The following is a 13,011-nucleotide window of genomic DNA, read 5'->3' as shown; positions in this document are numbered from 1 at the left end:
CTTGCCTACAAAGAGAGCAGCAATTTGGATTTGTTACTATGTTACCTAGAAGAATAACAAACTGTGCAAGGATGGAGGTTGTAGGAGCAAGGAGAAGTTGTCTGTAAAGTTGGTGGATGCCTATTTTCCATTTTGCAGTCCCTTGTCTCCCTCTTGTGGCCTCCTGGAGGCAACTAGCTGTGCAAAAAAAAGACAGCCTGGCGGCCGGCTGTTGCAGTGTTGCCCTCTCAGGCAACACTGAGTGACTGACTGAGCCTCACCGTCTTATATAAAGTTCAGACGGAACTTTGCACGTGTCATAGTGGAGCCCTCAGGATTCCAGAGCCAGCTTTCTGACATCATAATGGGGCCTCAGAGATAAAAGCCTGGGCCCAGGCAGTGTTGGTCAGTGCTGCTCAGCAGGCAGCACTGGACTGGACTGGATTACAGCTGATACAAGGTGTGAAGGAACAAGGGGTGGCTGTGGGCATGCACTTGCTGCCGCTGCCAGTGTTTATCTGCATGGCAGCAGGGCATTTGGGCGTTGCCAGGAAGGCGTTTTTATGTCGATTCCTCCTCTTTCAGCACTGCATTGTGGTGCAAGCAAAAGAAGCAAATCCTGTCTGGCTTCCTCTCCGGCCTTTATTCACCTCCCGTGTAGCTGTGAGTGTGTGAGCCTGCAGGGCCCCATGGAATTGCCTAGAAGTAGGCTGAATCGCTGCAAGGGCTGAACAGCAGTATCGGGCAGGCTCGGGCAACGCGCGGCCCGTTCGGGTTATCGCTTCTCGGCCTTTTGGCTAAGATCAAGTGTAGTATCTGTTCTTATCAGTTTAATATCTGATACGTCCCCTATCTGGGGACCATATATTAAATGGATTTTTAGAACAGGGAGATGGAAATAGAGCTTGCTCTGTCCACTCCACGCATTGACCTGGTATTGCAGTATTTCCAGGACCGGTGCACCCTTTCCTTATGTGTTGACTAAAAGCAGATTCCAAAAGTGTTTTTTGTCTTTGCTATTGTTTCTGTCTTTCTGAAGGGATCTCCCCTTTTAATCCCATTATTTCAACACCTGTTGGACAATGCATGAGTGATAATGAGCTCATTGATTAAATGCAATTAATGAATAGATTGCCACCTCTTGTTGTGTGTCGTCTGTGTTTCTGTGTTTCCGGCATTTCACATTGGAACACCACATTCACCTTCCTTGTCTTCTCTCCGCCCTCCCTTTTAGGTAAGTTAAAGAGCTGCACCTGAGCCAGCCACTGATTGATTGATTGATTGATTGATTGATTGATTGATTGATGCAGCACAACAGTCAAATAGTGGAGTGGAGTAGGGGAACAGCAAACAGCCAATAAAGCAGCCCGCCCGCTCGCCTGCCCGCCACAATGGACCTACCTGTGTACACTAGATGGATGTGATGGAATGTACTGTCGTCCCTACATTTCAAGAAGAAGTAAGAATTGCAGTTGCAACAAAGCCTTGCTTGCCTACAAAGAGAGCAGCAATTTGGATTTGTTACTATGTTACCTAGAAGAATAACAAACTGTGCAAGGATGGAGGTTGTAGGAGCAAGGAGAAGTTGTCTGTAAAGTTGGTGGATGCCTATTTTCCATTTTGCAGTCCCTTGTCTCCCTCTTGTGGCCTCCTGGAGGCAACTAGCTGTGCAAAAAAAAGACAGCCTGGCGGCCGGCTGTTGCAGTGTTGCCCTCTCAGGCAACACTGAGTGACTGACTGAGCCTCACCGTCTTATATAAAGTTCAGACGGAACTTTGCACGTGTCATAGTGGAGCCCTCAGGATTCCAGAGCCAGCTTTCTGACATCATAATGGGGCCTCAGAGATAAAAGCCTGGGCCCAGGCAGTGTTGGTCAGTGCTGCTCAGCAGGCAGCACTGGACTGGACTGGATTACAGCTGATACAAGGTGTGAAGGAACAAGGGGTGGCTGTGGGCATGCACTTGCTGCCGCTGCCAGTGTTTATCTGCATGGCAGCAGGGCATTTGGGCGTTGCCAGGAAGGCGTTTTTATGTAGATTCCTCCTCTTCTCCGGCCTTTATTCACCTCCCGTGTAGCTGTGAGTGTGTGAGCCTGCAGGGCCCCATGGAATTGCCTAGAAGTAGGCTGAATCGCTGCAAGGGCTGAACAGCAGTATCGGGCAGGCTCGGGCAACGCGCGGCCCGTTCGGGTTATCGCTTCTCGGCCTTTTGGCTAAGATCAAGTGTAGTATCTGTTCTTATCAGTTTAATATCTGATACGTCCCCTATCTGGGGACCATATATTAAATGGATTTTTAGAACAGGGAGATGGAAATAGAGCTTGCTCTGTCCACTCCACGCATTGACCTGGTATTGCAGTATTTCCAGGACCGGTGCACCCTTTCCTTATGTGTTGACTAAAAGCAGATTCCAAAAGTGTTTTTTGTCTTTGCTATTGTTTCTGTCTTTCTGAAGGGATCTCCCCTTTTAATCCCATTATTTCAACACCTGTTGGACAATGCATGAGTGATAATGAGCTCATTGATTAAATGCAATTAATGAATAGATTGCCACCTCTTGTTGTGTGTCGTCTGTGTTTCTGTGTTTCCGGCATTTCACATTGGAACACCTCATTCACCTTCCTTGTCTTCTCTCCGCCCTCCCTTTTAGGTAAGTTAAAGAGCTGCACCTGAGCCAGCCACTGATTGATTGATTGATTGATTGATTGATTGATTGATTGATTGATTGATTGATGCAGCACAACAGTCAAATAGTGGAGTGGAGTAGGGGAACAGCAAACAGCCAATAAAGCAGCCCGCCCGCTCGCCTGCCCGCCACAATGGACCTACCTGTGTACACTAGATGGATGTGATGGAATGTACTGTCGTCCCTACATTTCAAGAAGAAGTAAGAATTGCAGTTGCAACAAAGCCTTGCTTGCCTACAAAGAGAGCAGCAATTTGGATTTGTTACTATGTTACCTAGAAGAATAACAAACTGTGCAAGGATGGAGGTTGTAGGAGCAAGGAGAAGTTGTCTGTAAAGTTGGTGGATGCCTATTTTCCATTTTGCAGTCCCTTGTCTCCCTCTTGTGGCCTCCTGGAGGCAACTAGCTGTGCAAAAAAAAGACAGCCTGGCGGCCGGCTGTTGCAGTGTTGCCCTCTCAGGCAACACTGAGTGACTGACTGAGCCTCACCGTCTTATATAAAGTTCAGACGGAACTTTGCACGTGTCATAGTGGAGCCCTCAGGATTCCAGAGCCAGCTTTCTGACATCATAATGGGGCCTCAGAGATAAAAGCCTGGGCCCAGGCAGTGTTGGTCAGTGCTGCTCAGCAGGCAGCACTGGACTGGACTGGATTACAGCTGATACAAGGTGTGAAGGAACAAGGGGTGGCTGTGGGCATGCACTTGCTGCCGCTGCCAGTGTTTATCTGCATGGCAGCAGGGCATTTGGGCGTTGCCAGGAAGGCGTTTTTATGTAGATTCCTCCTCTTTCAGCACTGCATTGTGGTGCAAGCAAAAGAAGCAAATCCTGTCTGGCTTCCTCTCCGGCCTTTATTCACCTCCCGTGTAGCTGTGAGTGTGTGAGCCTGCAGGGCCCCATGGAATTGCCTAGAAGTAGGCTGAATCGCTGCAAGGGCTGAACAGCAGTATCGGGCAGGCTCGGGCAACGCGCGGCCCGTTCGGGTTATCGCTTCTCGGCCTTTTGGCTAAGATCAAGTGTAGTATCTGTTCTTATCAGTTTAATATCTGATACGTCCCCTATCTGGGGACCATATATTAAATGGATTTTTAGAACAGGGAGATGGAAATAGAGCTTGCTCTGTCCACTCCACGCATTGACCTGGTATTGCAGTATTTCCAGGACCGGTGCACCCTTTCCTTATGTGTTGACTAAAAGCAGATTCCAAAAGTGTTTTTTGTCTTTGCTATTGTTTCTGTCTTTCTGAAGGGATCTCCCCTTTTAATCCCATTATTTCAACACCTGTTGGACAATGCATGAGTGATAATGAGCTCATTGATTAAATGCAATTAATGAATAGATTGCCACCTCTTGTTGTGTGTCGTCTGTGTTTCTGTGTTTCCGGCATTTCACATTGGAACACCTCATTCACCTTCCTTGTCTTCTCTCCGCCCTCCCTTTTAGGTAAGTTAAAGAGCTGCACCTGAGCCAGCCACTGATTGATTGATTGATTGATTGATTGATTGATTGATTGATTGATTGATGCAGCACAACAGTCAAATAGTGGAGTGGAGTAGGGGAACAGCAAACAGCCAATAAAGCAGCCCGCCCGCTCGCCTGCCCGCCACAATGGACCTACCTGTGTACACTAGATGGATGTGATGGAATGTACTGTCGTCCCTACATTTCAAGAAGAAGTAAGAATTGCAGTTGCAACAAAGCCTTGCTTGCCTACAAAGAGAGCAGCAATTTGGATTTGTTACTATGTTACCTAGAAGAATAACAAACTGTGCAAGGATGGAGGTTGTAGGAGCAAGGAGAAGTTGTCTGTAAAGTTGGTGGATGCCTATTTTCCATTTTGCAGTCCCTTGTCTCCCTCTTGTGGCCTCCTGGAGGCAACTAGCTGTGCAAAAAAAAGACAGCCTGGCGGCCGGCTGTTGCAGTGTTGCCCTCTCAGGCAACACTGAGTGACTGACTGAGCCTCACCGTCTTATATAAAGTTCAGACGGAACTTTGCACGTGTCATAGTGGAGCCCTCAGGATTCCAGAGCCAGCTTTCTGACATCATAATGGGGCCTCAGAGATAAAAGCCTGGGCCCAGGCAGTGTTGGTCAGTGCTGCTCAGCAGGCAGCACTGGACTGGACTGGATTACAGCTGATACAAGGTGTGAAGGAACAAGGGGTGGCTGTGGGCATGCACTTGCTGCCGCTGCCAGTGTTTATCTGCATGGCAGCAGGGCATTTGGGCGTTGCCAGGAAGGCGTTTTTATGTAGATTCCTCCTCTTTCAGCACTGCATTGTGGTGCAAGCAAAAGAAGCAAATCCTGTCTGGCTTCCTCTCCGGCCTTTATTCACCTCCCGTGTAGCTGTGAGTGTGTGAGCCTGCAGGGCCCCATGGAATTGCCTAGAAGTAGGCTGAATCGCTGCAAGGGCTGAACAGCAGTATCGGGCAGGCTCGGGCAACGCGCGGCCCGTTCGGGTTATCGCTTCTCGGCCTTTTGGCTAAGATCAAGTGTAGTATCTGTTCTTATCAGTTTAATATCTGATACGTCCCCTATCTGGGGACCATATATTAAATGGATTTTTAGAACAGGGAGATGGAAATAGAGCTTGCTCTGTCCACTCCACGCATTGACCTGGTATTGCAGTATTTCCAGGACCGGTGCACCCTTTCCTTATGTGTTGACTAAAAGCAGATTCCAAAAGTGTTTTTTGTCTTTGCTATTGTTTCTGTCTTTCTGAAGGGATCTCCCCTTTTAATCCCATTATTTCAACACCTGTTCGACAATGCATGAGTGATAATGAGCTCATTGATTAAATGCAATTAATGAATAGATTGCCACCTCTTGTTGTGTGTCGTCTGTGTTTCTGTGTTTCCGGCATTTCACATTGGAACACCTCATTCACCTTCCTTGTCTTCTCTCCGCCCTCCCTTTTAGGTAAGTTAAAGAGCTGCACCTGAGCCAGCCACTGATTGATTGATTGATTGATTGATTGATTGATTGATTGATTGATTGATTGATTGATGCAGCACAACAGTCAAATAGTGGAGTGGAGTAGGGGAACAGCAAACAGCCAATAAAGCAGCCCGCCCGCTCGCCTGCCCGCCACAATGGACCTACCTGTGTACACTAGATGGATGTGATGGAATGTACTGTCGTCCCTACATTTCAAGAAGAAGTAAGAATTGCAGTTGCAACAAAGCCTTGCTTGCCTACAAAGAGAGCAGCAATTTGGATTTGTTACTATGTTACCTAGAAGAATAACAAACTGTGCAAGGATGGAGGTTGTAGGAGCAAGGAGAAGTTGTCTGTAAAGTTGGTGGATGCCTATTTTCCATTTTGCAGTCCCTTGTCTCCCTCTTGTGGCCTCCTGGAGGCAACTAGCTGTGCAAAAAAAAGACAGCCTGGCGGCCGGCTGTTGCAGTGTTGCCCTCTCAGGCAACACTGAGTGACTGACTGAGCCTCACCGTCTTATATAAAGTTCAGACGGAACTTTGCACGTGTCATAGTGGAGCCCTCAGGATTCCAGAGCCAGCTTTCTGACATCATAATGGGGCCTCAGAGATAAAAGCCTGGGCCCAGGCAGTGTTGGTCAGTGCTGCTCAGCAGGCAGCACTGGACTGGACTGGATTACAGCTGATACAAGGTGTGAAGGAACAAGGGGTGGCTGTGGGCATGCACTTGCTGCCGCTGCCAGTGTTTATCTGCATGGCAGCAGGGCATTTGGGCGTTGCCAGGAAGGCGTTTTTATGTAGATTCCTCCTCTTTCAGCACTGCATTGTGGTGCAAGCAAAAGAAGCAAATCCTGTCTGGCTTCCTCTCCGGCCTTTATTCACCTCCCGTGTAGCTGTGAGTGTGTGAGCCTGCAGGGCCCCATGGAATTGCCTAGAAGTAGGCTGAATCGCTGCAAGGGCTGAACAGCAGTATCGGGCAGGCTCGGGCAACGCGCGGCCCGTTCGGGTTATCGCTTCTCGGCCTTTTGGCTAAGATCAAGTGTAGTATCTGTTCTTATCAGTTTAATATCTGATACGTCCCCTATCTGGGGACCATATATTAAATGGATTTTTAGAACAGGGAGATGGAAATAGAGCTTGCTCTGTCCACTCCACGCATTGACCTGGTATTGCAGTATTTCCAGGACCGGTGCACCCTTTCCTTATGTGTTGACTAAAAGCAGATTCCAAAAGTGTTTTTTGTCTTTGCTATTGTTTCTGTCTTTCTGAAGGGATCTCCCCTTTTAATCCCATTATTTCAACACCTGTTGGACAATGCATGAGTGATAATGAGCTCATTGATTAAATGCAATTAATGAATAGATTGCCACCTCTTGTTGTGTGTCGTCTGTGTTTCTGTGTTTCCGGCATTTCACATTGGAACACCTCATTCACCTTCCTTGTCTTCTCTCCGCCCTCCCTTTTAGGTAAGTTAAAGAGCTGCACCTGAGCCAGCCACTGATTGATTGATTGATTGATTGATTGATTGATTGATTGATTGATTGATTGATTGATTGATTGATTGATTGATGCAGCACAACAGTCAAATAGTGGAGTGGAGTAGGGGAACAGCAAACAGCCAATAAAGCAGCCCGCCCGCTCGCCTGCCCGCCACAATGGACCTACCTGTGTACACTAGATGGATGTGATGGAATGTACTGTCGTCCCTACATTTCAAGAAGAAGTAAGAATTGCAGTTGCAACAAAGCCTTGCTTGCCTACAAAGAGAGCAGCAATTTGGATTTGTTACTATGTTACCTAGAAGAATAACAAACTGTGCAAGGATGGAGGTTGTAGGAGCAAGGAGAAGTTGTCTGTAAAGTTGGTGGATGCCTATTTTCCATTTTGCAGTCCCTTGTCTCCCTCTTGTGGCCTCCTGGAGGCAACTAGCTGTGCAAAAAAAAGACAGCCTGGCGGCCGGCTGTTGCAGTGTTGCCCTCTCAGGCAACACTGAGTGACTGACTGAGCCTCACCGTCTTATATAAAGTTCAGACGGAACTTTGCACGTGTCATAGTGGAGCCCTCAGGATTCCAGAGCCAGCTTTCTGACATCATAATGGGGCCTCAGAGATAAAAGCCTGGGCCCAGGCAGTGTTGGTCAGTGCTGCTCAGCAGGCAGCACTGGACTGGACTGGATTACAGCTGATACAAGGTGTGAAGGAACAAGGGGTGGCTGTGGGCATGCACTTGCTGCCGCTGCCAGTGTTTATCTGCATGGCAGCAGGGCATTTGGGCGTTGCCAGGAAGGCGTTTTTATGTAGATTCCTCCTCTTTCAGCACTGCATTGTGGTGCAAGCAAAAGAAGCAAATCCTGTCTGGCTTCCTCTCCGGCCTTTATTCACCTCCCGTGTAGCTGTGAGTGTGTGAGCCTGCAGGGCCCCATGGAATTGCCTAGAAGTAGGCTGAATCGCTGCAAGGGCTGAACAGCAGTATCGGGCAGGCTCGGGCAACGCGCGGCCCGTTCGGGTTATCGCTTCTCGGCCTTTTGGCTAAGATCAAGTGTAGTATCTGTTCTTATCAGTTTAATATCTGATACGTCCCCTATCTGGGGACCATATATTAAATGGATTTTTAGAACAGGGAGATGGAAATAGAGCTTGCTCTGTCCACTCCACGCATTGACCTGGTATTGCAGTATTTCCAGGACCGGTGCACCCTTTCCTTATGTGTTGACTAAAAGCAGATTCCAAAAGTGTTTTTTGTCTTTGCTATTGTTTCTGTCTTTCTGAAGGGATCTCCCCTTTTAATCCCATTATTTCAACACCTGTTGGACAATGCATGAGTGATAATGAGCTCATTGATTAAATGCAATTAATGAATAGATTGCCACCTCTTGTTGTGTGTCGTCTGTGTTTCTGTGTTTCCGGCATTTCACATTGGAACACCTCATTCACCTTCCTTGTCTTCTCTCCGCCCTCCCTTTTAGGTAAGTTAAAGAGCTGCACCTGAGCCAGCCACTGATTGATTGATTGATTGATTGATTGATTGATTGATTGATTGATTGATTGATTGATGCAGCACAACAGTCAAATAGTGGAGTGGAGTAGGGGAACAGCAAACAGCCAATAAAGCAGCCCGCCCGCTCGCCTGCCCGCCACAATGGACCTACCTGTGTACACTAGATGGATGTGATGGAATGTACTGTCGTCCCTACATTTCAAGAAGAAGTAAGAATTGCAGTTGCAACAAAGCCTTGCTTGCCTACAAAGAGAGCAGCAATTTGGATTTGTTACTATGTTACCTAGAAGAATAACAAACTGTGCAAGGATGGAGGTTGTAGGAGCAAGGAGAAGTTGTCTGTAAAGTTGGTGGATGCCTATTTTCCATTTTGCAGTCCCTTGTCTCCCTCTTGTGGCCTCCTGGAGGCAACTAGCTGTGCAAAAAAAAGACAGCCTGGCGGCCGGCTGTTGCAGTGTTGCCCTCTCAGGCAACACTGAGTGACTGACTGAGCCTCACCGTCTTATATAAAGTTCAGACGGAACTTTGCACGTGTCATAGTGGAGCCCTCAGGATTCCAGAGCCAGCTTTCTGACATCATAATGGGGCCTCAGAGATAAAAGCCTGGGCCCAGGCAGTGTTGGTCAGTGCTGCTCAGCAGGCAGCACTGGACTGGACTGGATTACAGCTGATACAAGGTGTGAAGGAACAAGGGGTGGCTGTGGGCATGCACTTGCTGCCGCTGCCAGTGTTTATCTGCATGGCAGCAGGGCATTTGGGCGTTGCCAGGAAGGCGTTTTTATGTAGATTCCTCCTCTTTCAGCACTGCATTGTGGTGCAAGCAAAAGAAGCAAATCCTGTCTGGCTTCCTCTCCGGCCTTTATTCACCTCCCGTGTAGCTGTGAGTGTGTGAGCCTGCAGGGCCCCATGGAATTGCCTAGAAGTAGGCTGAATCGCTGCAAGGGCTGAACAGCAGTATCGGGCAGGCTCGGGCAACGCGCGGCCCGTTCGGGTTATCGCTTCTCGGCCTTTTGGCTAAGATCAAGTGTTGTATCTGTTCTTATCAGTTTAATATCTGATACGTCCCCTATCTGGGGACCATATATTAAATGGATTTTTAGAACAGGGAGATGGAAATAGAGCTTGCTCTGTCCACTCCACGCATTGACCTGGTATTGCAGTATTTCCAGGACCGGTGCACCCTTTCCTTATGTGTTGACTAAAAGCAGATTCCAAAAGTGTTTTTTGTCTTTGCTATTGTTTCTGTCTTTCTGAAGGGATCTCCCCTTTTAATCCCATTATTTCAACACCTGTTGGACAATGCATGAGTGATAATGAGCTCATTGATTAAATGCAATTAATGAATAGATTGCCACCTCTTGTTGTGTGTCGTCTGTGTTTCTGTGTTTCCGGCATTTCACATTGGAACACCTCATTCACCTTCCTTGTCTTCTCTCCGCCCTCCCTTTTAGGTAAGTTAAAGAGCTGCACCTGAGCCAGCCACTGATTGATTGATTGATTGATTGATTGATTGATGCAGCACAACAGTCAAATAGTGGAGTGGAGTAGGGGAACAGCAAACAGCCAATAAAGCAGCCCGCCCGCTCGCCTGCCCGCCACAATGGACCTACCTGTGTACACTAGATGGATGTGATGGAATGTACTGTCGTCCCTACATTTCAAGAAGAAGTAAGAATTGCAGTTGCAACAAAGCCTTGCTTGCCTACAAAGAGAGCAGCAATTTGGATTTGTTACTATGTTACCTAGAAGAATAACAAACTGTGCAAGGATGGAGGTTGTAGGAGCAAGGAGAAGTTGTCTGTAAAGTTGGTGGATGCCTATTTTCCATTTTGCAGTCCCTTGTCTCCCTCTTGTGGCCTCCTGGAGGCAACTAGCTGTGCAAAAAAAAGACAGCCTGGCGGCCGGCTGTTGCAGTGTTGCCCTCTCAGGCAACACTGAGTGACTGACTGAGCCTCACCGTCTTATATAAAGTTCAGACGGAACTTTGCACGTGTCATAGTGGAGCCCTCAGGATTCCAGAGCCAGCTTTCTGACATCATAATGGGGCCTCAGAGATAAAAGCCTGGGCCCAGGCAGTGTTGGTCAGTGCTGCTCAGCAGGCAGCACTGGACTGGACTGGATTACAGCTGATACAAGGTGTGAAGGAACAAGGGGTGGCTGTGGGCATGCACTTGCTGCCGCTGCCAGTGTTTATCTGCATGGCAGCAGGGCATTTGGGCGTTGCCAGGAAGGCGTTTTTATGTAGATTCCTCCTCTTTCAGCACTGCATTGTGGTGCAAGCAAAAGAAGCAAATCCTGTCTGGCTTCCTCTCCGGCCTTTATTCACCTCCCGTGTAGCTGTGAGTGTGTGAGCCTGCAGGGCCCCATGGAATTGCCTAAAAGTAGTCTGAATCGCTGCAAGGGCTGAACAGCAGTATCGGGCAGGCTCGGGCAACGCGCGGCCCGTTCGGGTTATCGCTTCTCGGCCTTTTGGCTAAGATCAAGTGTAGTATCTGTTCTTATCAGTTTAATATCTGATACGTCCCCTATCTGGGGACCATATATTAAATGGATTTTTAGAACAGGGAGATGGAAATAGAGCTTGCTCTGTCCACTCCACGCATTGACCTGGTATTGCAGTATTTCCAGGACCGGTGCACCCTTTCCTTATGTGTTGACTAAAAGCAGATTCCAAAAGTGTTTTTTGTCTTTGCTATTGTTTCTGTCTTTCTGAAGGGATCTCCCCTTTTAATCCCATTATTTCAACACCTGTTGGACAATGCATGAGTGATAATGAGCTCATTGATTAAATGCAATTAATGAATAGATTGCCACCTCTTGTTGTGTGTCGTCTGTGTTTCTGTGTTTCCGGCATTTCACATTGGAACACCTCATTCACCTTCCTTGTCTTCTCTCCGCCCTCCCTTTTAGGTAAGTTAAAGAGCTGCACCTGAGCCAGCCACTGATTGATTGATTGATTGATTGATTGATTGATTGATTGATTGATTGATGCAGCACAACAGTCAAATAGTGGAGTGGAGTAGGGGAACAGCAAACAGCCAATAAAGCAGCCCGCCCGCTCGCCTGCCCGCCACAATGGACCTACCTGTGTACACTAGATGGATGTGATGGAATGTACTGTCGTCCCTACATTTCAAGAAGAAGTAAGAATTGCAGTTGCAACAAAGCCTTGCTTGCCTACAAAGAGAGCAGCAATTTGGATTTGTTACTATGTTACCTAGAAGAATAACAAACTGTGCAAGGATGGAGGTTGTAGGAGCAAGGAGAAGTTGTCTGTAAAGTTGGTGGATGCCTATTTTCCATTTTGCAGTCCCTTGTCTCCCTCTTGTGGCCTCCTGGAGGCAACTAGCTGTGCAAAAAAAAGACAGCCTGGCGGCCGGCTGTTGCAGTGTTGCCCTCTCAGGCAACACTGAGTGACTGACTGAGCCTCACCGTCTTATATAAAGTTCAGACGGAACTTTGCACGTGTCATAGTGGAGCCCTCAGGATTCCAGAGCCAGCTTTCTGACATCATAATGGGGCCTCAGAGATAAAAGCCTGGGCCCAGGCAGTGTTGGTCAGTGCTGCTCAGCAGGCAGCACTGGACTGGACTGGATTACAGCTGATACAAGGTGTGAAGGAACAAGGGGTGGCTGTGGGCATGCACTTGCTGCCGCTGCCAGTGTTTATCTGCATGGCAGCAGGGCATTTGGGCGTTGCCAGGAAGGCGTTTTTATGTAGATTCCTCCTCTTTCAGCACTGCATTGTGGTGCAAGCAAAAGAAGCAAATCCTGTCTGGCTTCCTCTCCGGCCTTTATTCACCTCCCGTGTAGCTGTGAGTGTGTGAGCCTGCAGGGCCCCATGGAATTGCCTAGAAGTAGGCTGAATCGCTGCAAGGGCTGAACAGCAGTATCGGGCAGGCTCGGGCAACGCGCGGCCCGTTCGGGTTATCGCTTCTCGGCCTTTTGGCTAAGATCAAGTGTAGTATCTGTTCTTATCAGTTTAATATCTGATACGTCCCCTATCTGGGGACCATATATTAAATGGATTTTTAGAACAGGGAGATGGAAATAGAGCTTGCTCTGTCCACTCCACGCATTGACCTGGTATTGCAGTATTTCCAGGACCGGTGCACCCTTTCCTTATGTGTTGACTAAAAGCAGATTCCAAAAGTGTTTTTTGTCTTTGCTATTGTTTCTGTCTTTCTGAAGGGATCTCCCCTTTTAATCCCATTATTTCAACACCTGTTGGACAATGCATGAGTGATAATGAGCTCATTGATTAAATGCAATTAATGAATAGATTGCCACCTCTTGTTGTGTGTCGTCTGTGTTTCTGTGTTTCCGGCATTTCACATTGGAACACCTCATTCACCTTCCTTGTCTTCTCTCCGCCCTCCCTTTTAGGTAAGTTAAAGAGCTGCACCTGAGCCAGCC

The 13,011-nt window shown here is 47.9% G+C and overlaps 9 non-coding genes across 9 annotated transcripts; all 9 read left to right on the top strand.

Annotated features, from left to right (window-relative positions):
• The first annotated feature begins 756 nt into the window (after positions 1-756).
• On the top strand, positions 757-947 carry LOC142721175 (U2 spliceosomal RNA). Its single transcript, XR_012873928.1, has one exon. It is a non-coding gene; the product is annotated as a U2 spliceosomal RNA (small nuclear RNA).
• Positions 948-2,171: 1,224 nt separating this feature from the next.
• Positions 2,172-2,362, top strand: LOC142721174 (U2 spliceosomal RNA). The gene has a single exon (XR_012873927.1). It is a non-coding gene; the product is annotated as a U2 spliceosomal RNA (small nuclear RNA).
• A 1,288-nt stretch (positions 2,363-3,650) lies between these two features.
• LOC142721173 (U2 spliceosomal RNA) lies at positions 3,651-3,841 on the top strand. The gene has a single exon (XR_012873926.1). It is a non-coding gene; the product is annotated as a U2 spliceosomal RNA (small nuclear RNA).
• Positions 3,842-5,125: 1,284 nt separating this feature from the next.
• On the top strand, positions 5,126-5,316 carry LOC142721171 (U2 spliceosomal RNA). Its single transcript, XR_012873925.1, has one exon. It is a non-coding gene; the product is annotated as a U2 spliceosomal RNA (small nuclear RNA).
• A 1,292-nt stretch (positions 5,317-6,608) lies between these two features.
• On the top strand, positions 6,609-6,799 carry LOC142721170 (U2 spliceosomal RNA). Its single transcript, XR_012873924.1, has one exon. It is a non-coding gene; the product is annotated as a U2 spliceosomal RNA (small nuclear RNA).
• Positions 6,800-8,107: 1,308 nt separating this feature from the next.
• Positions 8,108-8,298, top strand: LOC142721169 (U2 spliceosomal RNA). The gene has a single exon (XR_012873923.1). It is a non-coding gene; the product is annotated as a U2 spliceosomal RNA (small nuclear RNA).
• Positions 8,299-9,590: 1,292 nt separating this feature from the next.
• On the top strand, positions 9,591-9,781 carry LOC142721286 (U2 spliceosomal RNA). The gene has a single exon (XR_012874038.1). It is a non-coding gene; the product is annotated as a U2 spliceosomal RNA (small nuclear RNA).
• Positions 9,782-11,049: 1,268 nt separating this feature from the next.
• LOC142721168 (U2 spliceosomal RNA) lies at positions 11,050-11,240 on the top strand. The gene has a single exon (XR_012873922.1). It is a non-coding gene; the product is annotated as a U2 spliceosomal RNA (small nuclear RNA).
• A 1,284-nt stretch (positions 11,241-12,524) lies between these two features.
• On the top strand, positions 12,525-12,715 carry LOC142721167 (U2 spliceosomal RNA). The gene has a single exon (XR_012873921.1). It is a non-coding gene; the product is annotated as a U2 spliceosomal RNA (small nuclear RNA).
• Positions 12,716-13,011: the final 296 nt, after the last annotated feature.

The sequence above is a fragment of the Rhinoderma darwinii genome, unplaced genomic scaffold (genome assembly GCF_050947455.1).
Source record: "Rhinoderma darwinii isolate aRhiDar2 unplaced genomic scaffold, aRhiDar2.hap1 Scaffold_516, whole genome shotgun sequence".
NCBI lineage: Eukaryota > Metazoa > Chordata > Amphibia > Anura > Rhinodermatidae > Rhinoderma > Rhinoderma darwinii.
The sequence above is the reverse complement of the archived record's forward strand: the minus strand, read 5'-3'. Positions and strand labels throughout refer to the sequence as shown.